The 17,625-nt window shown below is 38.0% G+C and overlaps 2 long non-coding RNA genes across 2 annotated transcripts in view; one reads left to right on the top strand and one right to left on the bottom strand.

The window, feature by feature from the left end:
- LOC125987328 (uncharacterized) overlaps positions 1–14,734 on the top strand; it is a 54,911-nt gene extending 40,177 nt beyond the window's left edge. The window contains exon 5 of the long non-coding RNA XR_007487983.1: positions 13,998–14,734. This is a non-coding gene — a long non-coding RNA (uncharacterized lncRNA). The remainder of the gene's footprint in view (positions 1–13,997) is intronic.
- LOC137839727 (uncharacterized) lies at positions 2,450–5,407 on the bottom strand. The gene is made up of 4 exons (XR_011085861.1): positions 5,340–5,407; positions 3,447–3,764; positions 3,264–3,334; positions 2,450–2,999 (listed from the first exon to the last, which is right to left on the bottom strand). It is a non-coding gene; the product is annotated as an uncharacterized lncRNA (long non-coding RNA).
- Positions 14,735–17,625: the final 2,891 nt, after the last annotated feature.

Raw genomic sequence — 17,625 nt, forward strand, 5'->3', positions numbered from 1 at the left:
AGCAGTGTTCGTGTAAGAAGCATGAAATGGCAATAAAGCCGCTGCCCCTAAAAGAGCCATTAAGGCACAGACTGATCATGCATTGCTTTTATCAAAATGAAATTGAAAGAACTAGTTACAAACCTTTGTAAAAAAAAAAAAAAAATGTCAGCCATGTTTCAAAGTACCTGCCTACATCATTAAATATTACTACAGGAGTGAGTTGACTATGAGGACAAGAGAGTAGATGGGAACTTTATAATTCTCCAACATTTGAACTTGCTACTTTCTATTTAAAGAACTAACAATGCAACAAAAATTATTTTCCCTTTTAGAAGTCAAGAAGGTGGAAACATTGTCATTTCCACGCTCAATGTATCGGCGGCGATTAATACGTCCATTAGCGGGACCGTTATATTTATCATCAGACAGGAGTCAAAGTGAGAAGAAATAAAAACATTAATTTACTCAATTACCATTCCGTTGTGACATTACAATTTACTCGTGACGCCACTGCAAACACGTTTTGATTGCTTACCCCGACTCGTTTCTCTCCTCGACACCCGCCCCGGCACATTTTCCCTCTCTCTCATCTTATTATGCAAAGGCCAAGCTGCAGAATTAGCAAGGTAATAGATGTGATCCGCTTGCTAACCTCATCCAGCAGCCATGCACGGAATACCAACAAGGGTCTTTAACACAAGTGAGCAGCATATTGCTGTGCAGACCTCGCCATCATCGGCTCAACGTGCATGTGTGTGTGTGTGTAGCGTGCAAACATCTGTTGCGTTTTTGGAGGGAAATTAGCTTATGGGATTGGGACATATAAAAATGATTAAACAGAAGCAAATGGAACTGTTCACTCACAAATGCAATCTCACCAAAGTGAAAAAAAAAATGCTGACAAAGAAATGTTTATGAAGCACAAATTGGCTCAAAATATGTGTTGAGTCAATCTGTCCATTTTTTTTTCCTGTGATGAATACAAATAAGAAAAAATCAGTCCTACTTTGAAACATGAAAAATGTTTTAAAAACCAAAATTATGCAAATTAATTCCCGACTTGTCGGAGTTCAGTGAGCCGTTTCAATTTGGGTTAAAATGATGAATCCGGTTTGTTCCTGGTCAAAATAGGACTGTGTGTGAATCTGGATTCTATTTTTGGAATCAGATCCTGTTTGTTCCTTTTCAAAATAGGACTGTGGGTGAATCCTGATCCCATTTTTGGAATTGCTGTAGTGGCTTTCACACCTTGACATCTGATTTAAAAAAAAAAAAAAGGGGGATTTTTATTTTTAGACTTGTGCAAACTATCACAGTGAGATGTCAGATCTATTCTGACAAGTGCTTTTTTTCTCCTCCCCACAAAATATTTTGACACCGGTGCCAACTCTGCTCAGGACCTTGGCAGCAGTGCCGTGCAGCTTTGTGAACCTCACTCGAATGGAGGAACCTTAAAAAATGGAGATAAAGGCTTCAACATTCCATTTGGACGCATTTTTTTATTACAACTAACATTTTTTTCCCCAATTTATCAGTGAATAATGCATGGATATAAATGACAAAAGGCAAAATGAGGACATGAGTTTAGAAGAAGATATAAAATAATAATAATAATTGAAGTTGCTCCCATGGTGAAGGTCCACCGAGTGCCATTTTAGTTATTACAGTTTTACCTTCCCTCTTCTACCGAGGCCTTTAGATCAAGAACAGATATTTAAAAAATAACTATATGTCACAAAGCTCTCCCGATATTTCCTTTTTTTTTTTGCTCTTCTCAAATTATTGCTCAGTGTCTTAACATTAAATCCCATTAAAAGCTGAGAAATCCGCAGCGTACCGAACCTGCGTGTTACTATCTTGAGATGAGTGAAAGCTGGCAGGGTGACTTTCTGCATGATGAGGCGTTGTGCAGCCATTGTTGCTTTCGGAGGAGGCACAGAAGTGATATGAGGACAAACCAGGGGAGATAAAGTCAGGTGGTGGGCGGCATGCGGCGGTGTTCTCAATATGAAACGAAAAAAATAACTCCTCGTCCATGCAAAATAATATACCGTATTTTCCGGACTATAAGGCGCACCTAAAAACCTACAATTTTCTCAAAAGCCGCCTTATAGTCCGGTGCGCCTTATATATGGACCAAATTCCTAAATTTAAACTGGCCTGAAGAATTGTGTCATGAAATCAATCATAAGTGGCCCGCTGAAGACTATGAATCATGAATCAAAAAGCCTATGGATCATTATTTTGTGATTATAAAGTAATTTGTTGCATCTGAAGTTGAAAAAAAGATAAAATGGAGAATGATTTGATTTGGATTAAAAATCTGACATGATGCATTAATGGTGCGCCTTATAGTCCGGTGCTCCTTATATAAGGACAAAGTTTTAAAATGGGCCATTCGTTGAAGGTGCGCCTTATAGTCCGGTGCGCCTTATAGTCCGGAAAATACAATACCTTGATTTTGCAAATGATGCTTTTTGGTGTCTTCACATATTTGGGTGACCTATAAGAAGCTCATCATTATATGTCCACTATTGTTTCAAGTGCGACCCAACACAATGTGATGAATAGTGCAGCCAAACTGTTGATTAATTGGCGCATTGTGTCACAAAGAAAAAAACTGCAGACACAGCGAGTTTTTTTTTTTTTTTTTTGTAAAGGGCAAACAAGCACGTACGCACGTGCACGTTTGGCACGCCACAGGAGCTTCCCGAGAAGGACAGATGCCCTTATTCAGCATCACTTAACAGGCCATGTGTGAAGGGCCTCACATTTAACATCCCCACCTTGTCTCTCAGCCTATCCAAAGTTGTTTATCTTCCGGGCTTGATAAAGTGAAGGGTTTGTGACCGTGGGCGCGTGTGCGTGCGCAGGCACGCGTGTGTGTGTGAGAACGAATGTGTCACAAGCAATCAGTTGAAACATTTCCCAGAGTCTCAAACCAGATCAATTGACCTTCCAAAGGACACATGAATAATGGTGGCTAATATAGAACTGGGAAGATGACTTGGGTGGATCTGTGGAATAAAATAAATAATAATAATAAGCGCAACCTGAAAGATGATATTGGAGAGTTTGCCAATTTTCAAATTGTCCAAATTGTATTGATATTTATCGTCTTAAAATTAGCATTTTTTTTTGTAACAGTGATGTTGCTATGGTAAAAGCTAGAATTGGGATAATCGTTTTTTTTTTTTTTTTTTAAATCACAGACAGACACAAGTTTGAATTAAATCAACCACTTTTGTAAATTAAAATATAAAAACAGAGTGGTTGCGTACCTTTTTGCTCGCACTTGACAAGCATGTGGCGAACAAAGCGGTCCACTTTTTCTCTGAGTGCTCCTTCTCGTCTAAAAGCACAAACAGATAGACTCCAATGCCAGTCACAGAATTTCACCCTAAATTTTTAATTTTAATCAACTTTTCCATCCATCCCGCAGAAAAAAAAGACAATTCATTTACCTTGAACAATTTCTGCAAGTAAATAGTTCTCCGACTTCATTTCAAGGCGTATTTGAGGTGGCGCCGTATGCTGCTTTTGTTCAAAAATGATGTTTGTCTTCTTGTCTTTTGTTGAGCAATCTCTTTGAGCAGCTCATGTTTGTTAAATATACCCATTCTTTTGTTGCCAGATGACCAAAAGTGATTTCTAAAGCATACAGGCACGAAGCAGCTGGAGCTTCCCGCACAGTGGCGGCCGGCAGCCAGCTGACTTTTTTATAGCTGGAGGAGACTCGCTCACTCTTCCAAAATTATTGTTAACAGGTTCCATTCTTTTAGCTGTCAAGGGAAAAAAAATAGACAAAATATATTTTTTTAAATTCCAAGGAATTATATCCACATGCAATTAAAGGACATTAAGCAACTAGATTTATATCAAAACTATCAAGTGATAAAACTAAAGTTGTACAACTTTAAAGGGCTTGATTTTAGAGCCAGCCTGTCGTTAAAAAAACAACAACAAAAAAAGTTGTAACTCTGATTAAAATCCCCCAAACCCAAATGTACATCAATCTAACAATATTAAGCCCAATAAAGCATATTAAGCATCCTTTTTTACAAGTCAGACACGTTTTATGATATTGTTCTTTTTACAACTCACTCTTTTATAAGGAAATCAGGGACGTGTTATTCACAAATTATGTTAGCCTGCTTCCCCTTGAAATAGAAGCTGCTTGTTCTGTATAGATAAAACTAAAGTAGAAACCCATAATTTATCTGTGCCACTGAAAGCCAGACTTTTTTTTTTTTTTTTTTAATACTCTGGGGAATGTAAACTTTAGCAGACATTTTCTTCTGCCTATCAGGGGCACACGTCAGTGTGACAGCAGTCGGACTTGGTGTGGAGATGTCCTTCTCCGCAGCAATGCCCTCTAGCCCCTCCTCCGGGACCAAGAAGTGTTTCCGAGAGGAGATGAATGCTATAATCTCTGGGCTAGCCTGGGGTCTCCAAAAAAACAGATAGAAGATGGAACGAGAGAGCGAGAATAGTCTTAGAGGTCGGAGGAGTTTTTAATCTGATGTGTGTTGTGATGCATGATCAAATCTACAAATTACACTGTCGTTTTTTTATTTATTTTTTTATTTTGGCAAACATGCATTTTGTATTGAATATGAAATGATGACATAGCGTATTTATTTTTATTTATTTATTTTATTATAAAGCACACCGGATTCTGTCTGAATGAACAAAACTGTCGATTTTAAACATAATAAATAAGTAAATATAAATAAATAAAAAATAAAATAAAAAAATAATAACAATGACATTACATATTCCCCACACCAAAATTAGTTCATCGTTAGGATCTGAAAATTTTGAAATAAATTAATAAAGTAGATTGTTCCAATTAAAGAATGGTGGTAAAGTTACACAACATTCAGCTTAAACTTAAAAGAGGAAAAAAACTTTTTATGCGAAGAAAGTAAAAGTAAAATACAGCAGGCTAAATCCTTTTATCATTGTTTTTGGTCATAGTTTGTTGAGTAACCAAACACAGGGATAACATTTCATCCTTGAAATTAATTCTTGCCACCCACATCTTCTCTGTTTCTCGCTGTTTCTCATCAATTCTATGAAAACATCTCGGAAAATGTGTCTGCTAACAATCTTACAATGCCCTTTTTCTCTCCGCCTCTCTGCCCCGCGGCCCTTCCCCGCATGTTTCGACATTTCCCAGCGCTGCTTGATGTATATCTGGCCTTTTGATGTTGTCACTGCTTGTCCCGAAGCCAGAGGCCCAATTAAAACTAACAATCCCTGCGGTACTCCACCACTCCCTCCACCAGATGACTTTTTTTTCTCTCTTTTACTGCACGTTGCCTCAGTCTGGACTTTTTTTTTTGTCCCCTTACCTTTCCAACAGCATATTTTCCTTTCTGACACTCTTCATCTGTCGAGGTTTCGTCCATCTTGGACCATGTGACCCCCAAACACATTTAGGTTAAAAATTCATTTGAATTGTGATCCATTGTTTCTTCTTGAGATCAAAGGTTAAACCTTTATGGGCCGGGATTTTCACTCCTGCCCCGCCCTCCACAGCAAAACAAATAAGTGCCAATTTGAAAACAACAATCACTGACTGCAGGTTCCAAAGCAGATGCGGAAACAGCAGCGGGTCTTCTTCCATCCATCGGGTTCTGATCTGCTCGCCGTACTTTTCTGTTCAATAATGCATGGGAATTGGTGACCTCCATGACTCTTCCTGACAGCCATGCTGCTGTATCTGGAAAAATCACTTGTACCGTGTCTTGAATTCGGATAGAGAAGGTCAACGTGCCTGCCAGCCGACATGCAAATGTGTAGATATGCGCAGTCGATTATGTAAACGTGTGTCGGGGATAGACGGCACAAATATGTCTCGAGTTTGTGCTCTACAATTTGCCAAATAACTGGCCGTATTGGCAGCTTTTAATAACTCACAAACCTGTATGTATGTGGTCAAACAACACTGACCTCGCATTTTCCATCTGACCATATCTCAGCATTGTTCCCACAACTAGCAGAGCTCTAAAAAGAAAATCTACAACTGCCTTTAATGAATTGCCAATATCCCCCGCACCTAAACAGAGGTGTCACTGATATTTCATTTTTAATGGATTTTGGAAAGGCGCCTGCCTGGCTCTGTAGTATTTGGCTAACCCCAGCGAAGATTTGCGACACAATGTGACTGGAATCGCAATCGGTACCCTTGAACAAAAAAACCTCTTTCAAAGTTTCACTTATCATTTTTCATTTCATTACACGGCCTGCACATCCGAATTTTCAATGAACTTGGTTTATGGACGTCAGCCAGCTTTCACGTCTTGATGTCTTTACTGTGCAGAACAACCAGTATTGCATTCGCTATTTATCACCCCAAAAGTTCCAATTTAAGCTCATTATGGGCATATTTTCTTTTACAGTTTGATTCTACCTTCATTAATTATTTTTTTTTGTCGTTTGACTTTAATTAGAAAATGAAAATGAACTGCCACAATAATAATAATAATAATAATAATAATAATAATAATAATAATAATAATAATAATAATAATAATAATAATAATAATAATGATTAAAAAATAATAATAATAGATTTTATTTATAACTTTCATTACATTTGACACCAAATACTACAGTGCAAACAAGACTTGACAAAAAGCTTATAGATGTCAGAACACTACAATTATTTTGGGGCACTCTCCGCACAGGGGACTCGAAACTGCACCTGTAAGGATCTCTGTTGTCAGATGGTGTGTGATTTGTCTAATTTCCCAAGATGTCAACCTCAAAGCTCCGCAGAGGAGGTTTATACACCTCCTTCAGTTGACATGGCAACTGTCACTGTACTTCGATAAACTTGCAATATAACATTCTTGTCAGGCATACGCTGAAACAAATTGTGGATTCATTCATGTATGTTAAATTATTGTTAAAAACAACGCAAAATATGTTCTTGCTACTTTGTTTGACAGGGTGGTAATAGCACGGGCATGTTCTAACATAAAAATATTTTGAAATAGCAGCCACTGCATCAAAATCATGTAAGCATACAGTCTTGGCTCATTTGCACAACCTCTCTTTTTGTTCCATTACTCATCAGTGAAGCTTTGAAATCCTGAGGTGAGAGATAGAAGAGGAAAAAAAAAACATCTTTTGAAGCTGTTGCTAAACTTCAAAGCTTTGCATTTAACCGACCTTGAAGTAATAAGGGGCAGAATTGTTGATCCCGACATCATTTTTTTTTTTTTTTTATATGACGAGGTCCAGTATAAGTTTGGAGTCATGCGGCGAGCTTATGGTTCCCCGTACGCCATGATGAAAGCAAAACAAAAACGATCTTGACGCAAATCAAAGTTCTATACATGCAGAATAGATGTTGTTCTGTACATATAGAATCATCAAAGCGTGTATGGACTTGTGTGGCCGTGATGGTCTGAAAGTGCATCCACATATTGAAGTAACTTCAGTGTCACTAATGAACCTCGAGGCGTAACGACGTGAGCGAGCGTCGAGTTCATTGTGTGCGATCTGACGTTATACGAGAGGTCACGTCTGTAAGTAACAGAAAAGATTCCGCATGTGAGGTAGCAACGCCTGGCATGGCCCATGGGCGCTAAGGAGGCTGTGCGATGGCGATAACGCCGGCCTCTATTGTGCTCCAGTTAATCAAGTCAACTCCGAGGCGAACGGCGAGGTCAAGGAGAGGTCTCGTCCTCTCAGGGAGCTTTGCGCAACGATTGAAATCGCTGTTGAATTTCATGCCCAGCGCCTCTTCTTTTTTATCTTTACTTCCTGCGTATTGGTACAAAACAGCAATGGCGTGACGCAAAAGTTGGATACAGTGGATGTCAAAAGTCTACACACCCCTGTCATGTCTTTTATGATAGGCGGTTCAACTATGTCACAGTTCAAGAATTATATAACACCTATTCCATTGGTTATAAAATCTTTTAATTTCATTTTACTGTCATTTTCCTCAGACATTTAATTACCGTATTTTCCGCACTATAAGGCACACAGGATTATAAGGCGCACCTTCAATGAATGGCCCATTTTAAAACTTTCTCCATATATAAGATATATATATATTTGGCCCGCGGGCCGGACTTTGGGCAAGCCTGATATAGTGGCTCAATATTGGTCCATATATAAGGCGCACCTGATTATAAGGCGCACTGTCGGCTTTTGAGAAAATTGGAGGTTTTTAGGTGCGCCTTATAGTGCAGTAGTTTGACTCCGCCCATTGGTTTGAATGAGGGCAACCTCAATAATGTATCGAGCATATTTAGGTGGTATTTAATAATAGTCAATTAAATATCTCCTTTGTGACGCTTTGATTAAAGTGTGGGAACAAACTTGGTGCACACTATGAAGGATAAAGCATTATGTCAAAACTGCTTGTTTGTGTCAGGACACATTAAAGCAGTAGTTAGCGCGTAAGGCTCGCGCGTCTGTTGTGCGCTAAGCTAAAATTATACCCAACAGCTGCGTGTATGTGCAGCGGGCCAAGAAGTGCACTTTTCTTAAGTCAAAGTGACACACTGAATGTCACCACGGCTGGTTATCGCGACGCAACATCGTCACCCTTTCCTTGCAGGGATTTATTTGAGTGGCATCGTATTTGCAATCCTTTTACAATCTCGCCGCACAAACACTTTATTTACATAATATGCGTATAGCCACTTGCTAACGGTAGGTGGACGTGTTTCGGAAATTACACGCAGGAGCTTTTTTTCTTTTTTAATTTGCGACACTAATTTCCTGTGATCTTTTTATCCCTACTAATGTTTATTAGTGGGATTTCAACATTGTTGCTCTCTGCAGCCAGTCAAGCTCTATTGGCACGCCATTTTTCTTTTCTCTCTCTGATGCACCATCAACCCCTACGCCCTCACTTTAATCTCCCCGTTGCCATGTCGCCTCTATTTTTCTCTCCTGATTTCATTGGCTCCATCCTACGCCTTTGTTTTTTTTTTTTTACCTTTCCCCTCATTAGTATAATATCCATGATCTGCACAGCAAAGGAACACGGGGAAAATTTAACCGGTGACCAATTAATGCGGCTGACCCGCTGCGCCAAACTCTGCCCTTCACCAGATTTGCACAAACAAAAAGCAGATGGAGACGAGATGTTAACGATGTAATGTACGACGATGACCGTTTCTTCTTCGAGCTTAGCAGACGTGCGTTGGATGGAAGTCGCAGAGCCACCAGCGTTGCATTAGCGAACTGACAAAGATCATTTAGGTCTGCTGGTGATGAAAGCACTGCGGAGCCCCATCCCACTGAGCTTCATGAAAACGTTGTGACAACGCAGAGTGATCCACTTAAGAGGTGCATAGTGCCCCTCCGGGGGGGTGGTGGCCCTCTTTGGTCACTCTCTCAGCCGTCGTGAATGTGAGCGGCACACTAAACACTCGAGCCGTGCTCCTCAAGGCTTCTATGGCGGACATGGCGCTATACGCTGAGGTTGAGAGATCAGCAGATGGGGCGTGAATTTCATTTCTTGTGTGCTCTTATGAACTAATGATGGACTTGAAAATCTTTATTCAAATGGCAAACCTCACCATACTGTTTTTTACTGGACAATTACCAAATAAATATTGCGCTAAGGGTAAATGAGTCACATGTATGCTAATAAGTGCTTCCATCTACATACTGTACTGTTTGCCACTCAATCCACTTAAGTGTTTATGGAGGGAAACATCCCACCCATTGTCATTAAATATATCTCGCTCTGTATTAATTGGCTTCAGGGTTATAACATCTACAGAGAAGACGATTCTTGCCGCTGCTTTTCGCTCAGCTTCCATCCACTTTGTAGCACAGGCTTTCAACCCCCTCATTTTATTCTCGTCGATTCATCTCCCCAGTAGAGTCTCAGTTCCATCTGCGTCTTTGTGTTTACACTCTGCATGTACAGTAGCGTACAGTTTTGCATATTGAGCATTTTTGTGTGGGTGTTACACTGCAACCATGGAAAAGCTTTTGCACTTTCCTTCCTGATACACCTCAGCGGACACCTCATTAGGTACACAGTGAGGTTGCACCATCTTCAGGGAATGGGAATCTTAATGACTATTTATACGACCACCAAAGGGTTTATCCCTGGAGGGTGATCTCCTTTACATCAATGTTCATCCTGGCCTTCTTAATCTTCTTCTATCCTCACTCTGAGAGTCCCGACTCGTCTTGGCCCTTTACCTTCGCACTCCTCACAGAGCAGTCTTTTTTAATTTAATTTAATTTAATTTAATTTAATTTAATTTAATTTAATTTAATTTAATTTAATTTAATTTAATTTAATTTAATACTCTTGTTGACCTACTGTATCTTTTTCAATTCTGTTTATATTAATGACAGTTTTAAATTATTCATTTAATTCAGATAGCACAACAAATCCAAATCTTCAAATCTCCAACGTTGCTTGTCAGTGTGTAAAGCCTGAGGAAATTCAAACATTTCTTCCCCAACTTATTTACCCTTTAATTAATAATGATGTTTTTTCTTTCTTTCGCTTTACAACTAGCTTAAGCACTACTGCAAATGTCACTTTATCGTATTGTGCCTAAGGTCAATGTACCCAAGAAGTTTTTTTAGTTTGAGAGGAAGCAAAGGAGCACTTTGCTCACTCCCAGTGGGACTACTCAGTTTGTGCAAATGGGAAGAATTTATTTGATTTTTACTTCCGTAAAGTGATAAAATATCTACGATGCAGGAGACTGCAGTAAAAAATAAAAAAAAAAACTGGCACTTATGGAAGCCATTATTTGACAAATACTCAAATTTTGTGCAATATTATACTTATGACATTTCATGGGTGCTAATTACTTTCCTAATGATATATAATTATAATAATTCCATATCATTAATTCTAACGACTAGTCAAAAATGCAAATTTGATAGCGCTGACTTAGGCACCAGTAGTACTATAAATAGATGTACAGGCCCTTTACTTACATTTCAAGTGTAACTAATTAGCACTTCAAGCATATTGTAATTTGCTATCGAATATTTCTTGCTTTTATTGAAAGGGCAGCCATGACAGATTTGAATTGATTCCAATGATTTGCTTAAAGGGCAGGAATTAGAAACCAAGTTTTCTGTTTAAGCTATTAGCATGTAAGCTGCCATTCAAACTCCAAAGTATTTTTTTTTTTTTTACATATATAAATTGTTTTGCAGGAGAGAAATGTAGATTAGACCAGTGTGACAGTCCCTTTGTGCTTCAAAATGTCAACGATGAACATAATTAAATGCCAAGTTTATTTCGAATATAATACAGTACAAGGCACCTCGACACCCACAACAAGAAACTAATCTCGCAGGGTGTCTGCAAAGTTTTAAAACCTGTGAACGGCATTATTTATGCTGACTCACGCCATATCTACACTTTAAATTTTTATAGAGGATACTATGCTTCCTTTACGAGCGGCCATATTTGAAAATGATAGCCACGCCACAAAAAATGGAATAACAGATAAATGCTACAACAGATTTTATTCGTTACGTCGAAATGTCATCACAATAAAAATATCGGAAGAATGTTGAGCCCGTCTACTTTTACGGAACAAAATAAAATCTTTCCATGACGTAAATCCCTCAATTTGTCTCAAGTACTTTGACTAATTAGATATTTGCTTTATGCATCATTTAGATAATTAACTGCTAACACGTGAGTATTTGTCAACATGCAATCGCTACAATGGAGTGAAAAATTGACTCTGAGCTCGATACATAAGAGTGCCTTTGCAAATGGCGCTAATTACCGGGCATTATGCCATTAAGCGACTGCGCTCTTCAAAAAAAACCTTTCAGCCTCGCTAAAAACGTGCCATTGTTTTGAGCCCTGGTTAGTTTGCGATATCATGAAGGCATGACCCCAAATGAGTAAAAAAAAAAATCAGGTTGAATATCGCACGCGGTTGTCTCCGACGTAAGTACGTTGACATCTATTAATTGAGCGTGAAGCGACCGATCCCGTGTGATCACAACCATCACGGGCCTCAATTAAATGAAATCTGACGGTCCCCTTTTCGCATTGTCACTTTGTGAGTTAATTTAATTGAAACAGCGCTTTCTCATGAGAATTTAAAGTCATACAAAAAGATGAATTGGATTTTAAATGTACTATTTGGCAGCAACATGAGTTAATAATATTTTTTTTTTTATTACCGTATTTTCCGCACTATAAGGCGCACCGGATTATAAGGCGCACCTTCAATGAATGGCCCATTTTAAAACTTTGTCCATATATAAGGCGCACGGGATTATAAGGCGCACCTTCAATGAATGTCCCATTTTAAAACTTTGTCCATACATAAGAATTATACATTTGTCTTTGGACACGCCTGCTGTAGTGGCTCAATATTGGTCCATATATAAGGCGCACCTGATTATAAGGCGCACTGTCGGCTTTTGAGAAAATTGGAGGTTTTTAGGTGCACCTTATAGTGCAGAAATACGCTATATATTATCATTATATTTTCTACGTGTTAGGTTTCCGTCTTCATCTGCTCTCGCCAGCCCTGTTGCTTAAAGTAACAAACTATTTGACGTTCTCTTAAAGTTATATATAACGTTTACTTTTGTCTTTGATTCACTTTGGTGCCAACAAGACTTGCAGCTACTGTCATTCAACACCAAACCCCTTAAGCATTTGTTTTTCAAATAGTTTCTATTTTTCGAAACTACCAACATAAAGCGAATCGTTTCACAGTTTATTGCAAGTCACCATCTTTTTTTTTTTTATATAATGAGGCAAGCTAATTAGATCCACTTTATCTTCAGTTCTGACCCAATGTCCCATCCTCCACATAAATAAGATGAAGAAAAGGCAGTTTGAGTTTTCTAATTTCACTCAAATTAGGTTTAATGTTCAACCCAGCGTGAATCCGGGCCTCTATTGGATCAATGACCTCCGAGCCTGGGTAATCTGTGGCGTTGATGGCTCCACCTCATTGATCATTATGCCAGCATTAACTAATCAAACCCAAATGCGGTAAACAAACAAGCAAAATGAGACATACCCAAAAAGTTTGGTCCTTCAGGAAAAGAGGCAAAATGATGCCAAGAAAAATATATAAACTGAAATCCTCTTTGGAAGAGAATATCAAATCATAAGATTGCTCAATATTTCACTGGCTTGATGAAATATGCATTGTAGCCCAGAATGGAGAAGGAAGGAAAAAAATGCAATGATTTTGGATGCATAATGTATGAGAGAGGTCCGTTGGCAAAAAAAAAAAATGACACTGCACTGTTGAATAATCACTATTCCATTGGCACTGCAGCACAGTGAGATGCCATCACTTGTGCATTTTTTTTAATGACTTTTATTATTTATTTGTTTGTTTATATTATTTTTTTTTATTACTTTTTATTATTTTCATTATTTTTATTAAATGGTGAATGTGCTGAGACCATTTTGCAAGAATTCTGTCTAATTTTCAGGGCTAAAACTACATTTGGAAAATATTAAAAATTAGAATTTAACATTTTTTTTCACAGGTGCATTTTTTATAACTTTTATTATTTTTGTATTTGTTTATTTTCATTTTTTTAAATTATTCTTTTGTTACTTTCATTGTTTTTATTAGATGTTGGTGAATGTGGTGAGACCATTTTGCAATAATTCTGTAATTTTTAGGACTAAAACCACATTTGGAAAATATTTAAAATTAAAATTTAACATTTTTTTCACAGGTGCATTTTTTACGACTTTTATTATGTATTTGTTTATTTTCATTATTTTTATTTCTTTATTACTTTCATTTTTTTATTATATGTTGGTGAATTTTGCAATAATTCTGTGTAATGTTAAGGGCTAAAACCACATTTGGAAAATATTTAAAATTAGAATATAACATTGTTTTTTACGCTATGTGCAGGGAAGGAGCGTAATTTGATGTAGCAGGTCTATCCTAGGGCGAGGCCGTGTTCCGGGACGGGTTTCCTTCCCGAGTACTATTCAATGTTTTACTAGGGTGACTCTTCACTGTCTGATTTCAACTCTGCTTCTCCCACAGAGCTGGATGAATGAACTTGTCTTGTCGTTGCTTCCTGGAAGTTGGAGCCGCCCGGATAAACCGCCGCAGGACCAGTAAGGTGAGCTTCCCGCTGCTCGCGCAGTCAGCCCTCCCCATAGGCAACTAAACGGGAACATCTTTTCAAGTGACCTTTTGATAAGTCGAAAATATTGCAGCGATGAGGCATTGGCCGACATGTTAACCTTCAAATTCACACAAAAGACTCAATCCGGTCTGGAAACACGCAAACTTCTGAGTGGGGAAATCCTTTCGTGCTAGCTCTGATATTTTTTCTGCATATATTTTGTGATCTGTGTGACATTAACGGAACTGAGATGTGCCTCATTGACATTCATGTATTCATTTGATGTCACACTGTCAAAAAATTTGAAAACACTTGAGGGTAAAGGCAGGCAGAAAAGTGCGAGAAATGAAAGGATGGCGGATTATTGATTGATTATCCTCACCGATGCCAATTCGCTTTGTAGTGTTATCCTGCAGCCACTTGTGCACATGTCTGTGGGAGTGATTAGCTCAATGTGTACACTCTTGTGAGTCCCTCCCTGCCTGCGGTGTGTGTTTGTGCGTGGATGACAGAGTAAGAAAGAGCTCATAAATATCCATGTGTGTGTGCATGGCAACGCAACACTGCATGCTGCATCACTGACATTCAAATAAAACATAATACATGTGGAAAAATATTGTCCTTTTACGGTGTCACTTTTATAGATGGTGAAAAATAGGACTAGCCTGTTTGCACTTACTCAATATGAGTTAAAAACATTTTTTTTGTGTGTATGCTGTTGTTGACCTGACTGTAAATTGTTTATTGCATCATCGTTAGAGCTTATTTAGCAGCTCTCATTCAAGCTAAGCACCAATGCAAGGGCACTGCGTGAAAGAGTTGAAAAGAGGGTCAGATGGTTTTGAAAAACACCTCCACCTTTTTAACCCATGTTGTGTTCCCAAAATGGCACTGCTGAACCACACAGTGTTGCAGTCGTCAGCCAAACACAAATCGGCACGGTGCAATTTGAAACAAACACTCGCCCTGGCGGTTATTGCGGATTTTGATTCAGCTCCATCTTCTTTTTGCCCTGATACCCATGACACCACGGTTCTAAGGAGAAACTCATGCTGGTGCCTAGTTGCTATATTATTCCTTATTATTATGCTCATTGATATTCTCCTCAGTACCAAGTCAATGATGAAAAGTAAGTACAAATTCTGTACTCGTATTCCGCAGCGATGCAGTAATAGTGTGTATTTATGAGTCGTAGTAGTCCGCTAGCATTGGTCCAGAACAGTCATTAATATGCGCATATGATAAAGAAATTTTATTTGCTATTTGCATATTGTAATCACCCAAGGATCTAATGATTGTATAAAACCTATATTATTATTATTATTATTATTATTATTATTTCTGTGCATCAATGGCTATAAGAAATTCAGTCAGTGAGTAAGTCATGAATTGGCACCCCCCAGCAAATTGCGGGACCAAATTATACATGCAGACAAAAAATGTTTTTCAAGGGTGATTAAGGAGCTTTTTATAATCTGGAAATTGCAGTACAATACATTTTGTACAATTTAATGCTTTGGTTTGAAAAGTCATACTTTTACTAAAATTGCCCCTTTTCACATGTCCGTAAGCAGTATGAGTCAGAATCATCATAAGAGAGTCACGTCTGTATTTGGCGATTATTTTTTCATAAAATGATTAAGTACTTTCACTTTAAGGGATGCTTCGAAAATAACAAATTAAGGTCTCGCGCTGTATTTGATGTCTTGCTCTTATTTTGTATCTTGATGTGAAACCTTGAAGTGGTGCTCTTTTTGAGAAAACTTTGTCAAATCCTTTTTACTTGTGGGAGAGGATTAAATTACACCGGCACAATGGAGGTGAAGAGGCCTCTTTTCCACTTTTTGGGGAGGATAGAAAAGACTTTGGATAAGCATCAAGACCAATGGCGCTGGATATTACAAATCATCTTTTCTTCAACTCTGGATGGCAGAGAACTTTCTTCAACCCAACCAGGACAAAGCTGAAATTTGACTCATCGGTCCCGAGTCCTCGGAATGGGGAATCTCAATGTCTTCAAATCCTTCAACACAGGTGAAAAAAGTTTAATTTTGCTCCATAGATTAAAAATATAACAACATAGCCTCTTCTTCACACTTTAATGCGTCATTTTGCATAAATGTGTATTTTTTAGAATCATAACTGAATTCAGGAGCATGTCTTTAGAATTTAATTTAATTTAATTTAATTTAATTTAATTTAATTTAATTTAATTTAATTTAACACCTAGTTGTGGCTTACTAACTAATAATTATGAAGGGGAAAATATTATTTTGTGATGAATGCATCATACAAGATTTTGAACTACTCCTTGGTAACTCCACGACTTCCCATCTCCATTTCTCACTTGCAGGAAGAAGAATGTGGAAAAAACCAACATGTGTGGCGTTAAGGGAATACAATGATGGAGACCAAACCGACTGAGTGGGAGGAGAAGTGACGAATGATCCCCGATCGTCCTTGTCTTATGAGGGGAATCCATCAAGAGTGACACAAGGACAAATAACATTTGTGCAGCACATGTGAGACTTACATTTAGCATGATTTTTTTTCCCTTTCCTTCCAGAAATAGTTGAATCTCATATAATAAATTGTATTATAGACAGGCAACACTTAGGTGCATATTGCGAGTTATTGGAGTAAAAATAAGATCCAGTGGAAGATTGAGTCCCATCTGCACACTCACAAAAGTGAAAGTCGCACATTGGAAGAGGCTGTAAAATTAATGTGGAGATGAATGTGAATTTATGATCATGGATTGAAAGGATTACAAGATTGTCTCACAAGTCTATGTTTAAAAAATGCAAAATCAAATAATAATAATATATTTAATATATAATATAATTCAATACTTAATATATTTTTTTATTAGAAATTACTGTCACTTTGTATTTCAACTTCTGTAGACAAGATGTCAACATTGAATTATTTTAGATTACATTTTTTGTCCAAAGTACCTTTTACCTATATAAGCCGCACTGGACTATAAGACGCAGGGTTCAAAATTTGAGAAAAAAGTCACGGCTTATAGTCCGAAATTTACGGTACTCTCTTTCACAAATAGACATCATATGCTAAATCTTGGAATTAAGTGTATTTGACGGGTCGGGTTCTAATTTGTAAGTGAGGGCAAGAATAGATTAAATAAAGGATTAAAAGTGTACAAGTGATTGAACATTGAAAAGAGCCAGAAGGAGGAGACAAAAAAGTACAAGTAAGTAATTTGCCCGCGGAACAAAACTGTGGAAATCAATGCTTAGCTAGTTTAAAAGACAAGCGAGTGTCGATGAGGTGTAGTTTGAAGGTATTTCTTTGGTAAATTGCACGAGAAGCACCCCCGATGAATAAATGAAGAGAAAAATCTCCCTCAACCGACCGTGTATTCAGATATAGAACGGGAAGTACAGTGCAAGAAAAAAAATGCAGTCTGGAAAATCCATTTGCGAAAATTGCTTCCGCAAAACACCTACGCTGCACTATCATGAAAAAGTATCCTAACGCCAATTGTCATCCTGTCACCCCGAGTGCGGGGTGGTGTGTTGC

This window comes from Syngnathus scovelli, chromosome 19 (genome assembly GCF_024217435.2).
Source record: "Syngnathus scovelli strain Florida chromosome 19, RoL_Ssco_1.2, whole genome shotgun sequence".
Classification (NCBI taxonomy): domain Eukaryota; kingdom Metazoa; phylum Chordata; class Actinopteri; order Syngnathiformes; family Syngnathidae; genus Syngnathus; species Syngnathus scovelli.